Genomic DNA, 6,000 nt, shown 5'->3' with positions numbered 1-6,000 from the left:
TCACTCTTTGGTAGTCATCCACCACTATGCAGTAGTGTCGTCCTTCGCACCACCTCAAGCGTCGCTTACCAGTGACTTGCTGCTTCTCTACTGCCAACGCAACATCGCCGCCTCCTTTTATACTGGTGATCCACATCTCGTGATTTCTTCTGGTTACTTCAGTACTGAATAGTGGCTTCCGGATACTTTTTGATAAGAGAGTGTACGACACGATCAGGGTCACTTTAAAGCCTAAAACACTATACTTTACACGTCGGTTAGCAGCTTCCGTGTGGTATACATGAAAGTACACTATCAAATCTGTGGAGCGCAGCCCATTGAATATGGCAGTTTTCTTTTCCTGTTAGGTATCACTACTGTCAAATGCGCATTACGTGTAGTTGAGTCTCTGACTACGCAGTATCATTTTGGGTTTAGAATATCATTTTAGTTAATACTGTTGCCCTTAATAGCTAGACGGAATACTTCTTGAATCTTGCCTTGACGAGCACGTGCCTTTCAGTATTTTAGGTTACTGAAGTATCTTGTATGGCATTTATCGGAACCTAACCTCAAACTTAGTGCCGATGTTGCCAGCCAATGTACGTTCAACACTGTTTGAAAATCCTGTTACCATTCTAATTGACCTGAAATTCTTTGTCAGTGGTTTTGCCAGTCGTTGATAATATTTGTAGCTAAAATAATGGTTAAATTCAGAACTGGTACAGATGATGATAATTAAAGTAAGTACTGTGACTTAGGAAACAGTCCTCTATACTAAAAGAAGAAGAATAATGATGCAGCCAATCTATGCAAAACGACATAATGCTAACACATCTCAATTAAAAGTATAAATTTAAAGCTTTGCTGGAACATGTAACATTTGTTTAACTGTTCACCTATGAGTGATTATCGTGTCAACAGTTCCACGTCATCAGTAACCGCCTAGACATTCGAAAAGAGAACTGTCGAACCTACAGATATTTCACTAGCACAAATTGTCCGTGATCCCACCCATTCAGTATTACAGTTCCTGTGGTACAACCCACTACCCCCAAATGGACCAGAGTGAGTCATAGTAGAACATTACAGGGTTGTTAACACCTGGAAAGAATACGTATTCCACAGAACTAAGGTACTGGAGTGTATTACTTATGCATTTATGCAAGCAGTCTTATTTCCGTAGCTATACGAATATCGCATGGTCAATTTGATCATAGGCCCATGTGGGACCAAATACTTGTTTCGATAAACAGCTGGGCACAGCACAGGCAATTATTAAAATGGATACTTGGCACATGTAACTAGTTATTACGATAACTGCAAACACTCCATAACGCATGATTTACTCCGTGCAAGTTATTTTTTGCCACAAGTAAATGGGAGTCCCTGGTGATGGACAACCTAAGAGAGTTATGGGAGGAGAGCGTAGGGGCTGAGAGGGGGCACATTCATAGCAAGAAGGATAAAATGACTAAAGAGGGTTTAAGGTGCGCTGTATTGAAATTGGATGCAACGATCAGAAGCAACGAGCCACAGCGTGAGGTGAAGCGAAACGACCTGCTGCTCTGGAAACGTCACTCAAAGCCAGAGAAGAAACGCAGAGAGAACCCAAGCTATCCACCCGATCGTGGCAGTAAGAACCCAGTAACTGTAAACGTTTTTACCTCCGAAGCTTCCAGTTTGTACGAGGGTCACTCCAAAACAAATGCACACTTTTTTTAAATCCATTTTTATTCAACATTTTTGAAAGTTTTACAGTGTGTAGATACATCCTTTAGGAACAATATTTTCATTTCTCCGCATAATTTCCTCCCCTCTCAGCTGCCTTACGCCATTTTGGAACCATCGCCTGTATACCCGAACGGTAAAATTCTGGACCAACTTGTTGGAGCCACTGTTTGGCAGCGTACACAAGGGAGTCATCATCTTCAAACCTTGTTCCACGAAGAGAGTCTTTCCCAAAGAGATAGTCACATGGAGCCAGGTCAGGACTGTAAGGCGGGTGTTTCAGTGATGTCCATCGGTGTTTTGTGATCGCTTCCATCGTTTTTTGACTGACATGTGGCCGTGCATTGTCGTGCAACAGCAAAACATCCTGCTTTTGCCGATGTGGTCGAACTCGATCCAGTCGACCTTGGTTTCTTCAGTGTTGTCACATATGCATCAGAATTTATTTTGGTTCCACTTGGCTTGATGTCCACAAGCAAGAGACCTTCGGAATCGAAAAACACTGTAGCCATAACTTTCCCAGCAGAAGGTGTGGTTTTGATTTTTTTTTCCTTGGGTGAATTTGCATGGTGCCAATCCACTGATTGCCTCTTCGTCTCTGGTGAAAAATGGTGGAGCCATGTTTCATCACCTGTCACAATTCTTCCAAGAAATTCATCTCCACCATTCTCGTAATGTTACAAAAGTTCGCTGCATTCCGTTTTTCTTGCTTTTTCGTGAGCCACTGTCAACATTCTGGGAACCCACCCGGCACAAACCTTTTTTAACGCCAACACTTTCAGTATTCTGCAAACACTTCCTTCCCCTATCCCAACGTAGTGCGACAATTCGTTCACTGTGATGCGTCTGTCAGCAGTCACCAATTCGTTAACTCCCTGTACATTGTCTGGAGTGTGTGCAGTATGAGGCCTGCCATTGTGAGGACAATTCTCAATATTGCCGTGCCCGCTTTCATCACGTAACTTGCTTGCCGACTGACTAACTGTACTGCGATCGACAGCAGCATCTCCATACACCTTTCTCAAACTTCTTGTGGATCTTTCCCACTGTCTCGTTTTCACAGCGCAGGAATTCTATAACAGCACGTTGCTTCTGAAGAACGTCAAGTGTAGCAGCCATCTTGAAGACTTGCTGTGACGGCGCCGCTCACGGGAACAGGTTGAACCAAGTTTGAAATCAAGCGGGAAAGATGTATCTACACACTGTAAAACTTTCACAATGCAGAATGAAAACAGTATTTTTACAAAAATCGTGTGAATTTCATTTGGCGTGACCCTCGTAACTAGAGTCAGAAGAACTTTCTCATAGACTGTAGTAACTCTTCAATTAGAAAATAATTTCTGGTTTATTGGGTTTATAACTGTAACTGTTATACGTAGGTTGTTATAGATTCTTCGCACATCTTTAGTTCGTATGCCAGTGCATTAGAGCCTCTCTTACTTTGCCATTATGACATTACCTCTAACTACACTCAGCATTTGCCGGTTTTAACTGAGTGAAGAACTTGTCTGTCCAATATTCTGTAACATACCGATATCCTAGAACCTACTGATTTCGTAAATAGATGCTGTTACTGTATTCGTACGCACAGTTCTCACAAAATTCCTTCTTCTAACACTACAGCCAGATTTTCACTGGCCGTAAGCATGAGGTAAAATATCTCTATTTGATTTCTTCTTCATAGGAGAGTTTCTGGACATAAATCTTCGCTCATTATGCTCTGCATCTAGCCTCACTTTAAGGATGATTTTTCTTCCGTTTCAGACGTAAAAATACAGTTTGACAGCCGTTACGTCAACTGCTTCTCAAACGTCCCCCATACACTAGCTTTCAGAGTGTGTTGTCCCATAGACTAACTTGCACAGTGTGTAGTACGTAGTTTCGGAGAACACTACAGACCTGATGCTGTGAGCAATGCACCACTCGTAGCACGGTAAGAGATCACGTTACATGAGAACAAGCGCAGTCGAAAATAGATGTTCTCTGAGTCTGATCGTAGTGTGGCTCACCATCATTTCAGCTCTCGAAACTGATTTATAGTTATCGCGAAAATGACATTACAGAACATGTTTTCGTCCATTTTATTTTCAAAAAGCTCATATTCGCAGAGAAATAGCACGATTGTAGTGCGATTTACGCCATGAATTTGAACAAAAATGGCTCTAAGCACTATGGGACTTAACATCTGAGGTCATCAGTCCCCTAGAACTTAGAACTATTTAAACCTAACTAATCTAACGACGTCACACACATCCAAACCCGAGGCGGGCTTCGAACCTGCGACCGTAGCGGTCGAGCGGTTCCAGACTGAAGCGCCTAGAACCGCTCGGCCACAGCGGCCGGCCGATTTCGAATAGAAATGGGGTACTTTTACTGCGATTTCCGGCTGACATTCCAAGACAAATGACATAATTTTAATGCGATATTTACATTGTCCTGTAGCGCAGTAGCACATGATAACCTTTATCTGTCCCCATACACTGCCGTGAAACCCAGAATATCTACCATGTGACTGCTTTTTACAACATTCACACTTGACTGCCTGTCGTAGCATCAGTCAGTTTCTGAAAATACTCCCTATATCCTAAAATCTTTCACATTAATTACTTACTAAACTGTTTTCGAAACAAAGAACAAAGGGTTCATTAAATCAATACAATTTGTGCCCAGTTTTTTTACTCAGTCCCCACCAACATCTGTGCATTTTTCCCATATTCTTGGGAGTTCTCTTACAGAGAGCATACAGTATAAGAAGGCGCGATGCGTGACGAGAAAATGGAAGTGGTGGCGGCTTCCTTGCGGAACGGCCAGCGTGGTAGGTTTGGTGTCACACTGCAGCTGAAGCCTTCACACAAACGCCAGTCACTCATCGAGTATCAGCTACGGACAGTAAGCGCAGCAAACGAGCATATTAAGAGGTTATCCCAGTACGACAAATAGTTCGACAAGCCACCCGTTTATTTTTGAAAAAACTACATTGGGTACATGATTATACTGAAATTTCAACTCAGAGAACGATTTATTTTTGCCAGTCTTGTACACATTTTCCTTTCTATTGTTGCCACTTTAAAAATATCTTCTTTTCCCAAAGTACGGTGGGATTTACACCATTCCACCGCACTAGTATGCTAATGTAAATGAACTTGCAACAAAATCTTGAAACAGCCTTCTATTAACCAGACAACTGAGCGCAAGTGAGGTGGATGATTTACGAGAAGCTCAAACTTGGTACAAAAACAGAAGTGCGATTCCTACACTCCCATTTTTGCCGCCCCACACTATTTATTTCACCAGCTATCAATGGCCCTTATTTCATTGAAAAATTCTGCTGTTACTCATATACTGCAGTAGGTATAACCGTTTTTTAGGCCAGCTATGGGCGAAACTATTGCCCGCATTGCATGCTATCATTTGACAAACAATTGGTTTCTGTATCTGTAACTCATTACGAGGTATTAACGATGTTATGAATATCTCACTCTCACTGTCTCGATTACGCAAACAGTTCGAAAAGAGAGCACTACACACAATTAAGTTTCTACACTACAGGCCATTAAAATTGCTACACTAAGAGGAAATACAGATGATAAACGGGTATTCATTGGACAAATATATTCTACTAGAATGACATGTGATTATATTTTCAATCAATTTGTATTGTGTTGGCAGAAGAGCCAACACCGTGTTACTAGAGGAGGCCGAAATGCACGCGTTTTAGCTCACGCAGGCTGGCGTGAGGTGGGAAGGACTATACTGACTTGAGGTCTGGAACATGACAAGAAATTAGAATTCAGAAAGAGGACGTAATTACTTTGATACTTAACTTTAATCAATTAATGATGAACGTCGCTCTTGACGGTACATGATTCACAATATTATCTGTTTCAGAATACATTCATAGTAACTGAATATGGCGCCTTGCTAGGTCGTTGCACATGACGTAACTGAAGGCTATGCTAAACAGTCGTCTCGGCAATTGAGAGCGTATGTAGACAGTGAACCATCGCTAGCAAAGTCGGCTGTACAACTGGGGCGAGTGCTAGGGAGTCTCGCTAGACTAGACCTTCCATGTGGCGGCGCTCGGTCTGCAATCACTGATAGTGGCGACAAGCGCGTCCGACGTATACTAACGGACCGCAGCCGCTTTTAAGGCTACCACCTAGCAAATGTGGTGTCTGGCGGTGACACCACAATTTGGGAGCATAGATCCTAAGAAATCAGTACCCTGAACAACCACCTCCGGCCGTAATGTCGGCCTTGATAAGCCTGAGCATTGAGTCAAAGAGAGCT

This window comes from Schistocerca piceifrons, chromosome 4 (assembly GCF_021461385.2).
Source record: "Schistocerca piceifrons isolate TAMUIC-IGC-003096 chromosome 4, iqSchPice1.1, whole genome shotgun sequence".
Lineage (NCBI taxonomy): Eukaryota > Metazoa > Arthropoda > Insecta > Orthoptera > Acrididae > Schistocerca > Schistocerca piceifrons.
Note: the sequence above shows the minus strand (reverse complement) of the source record.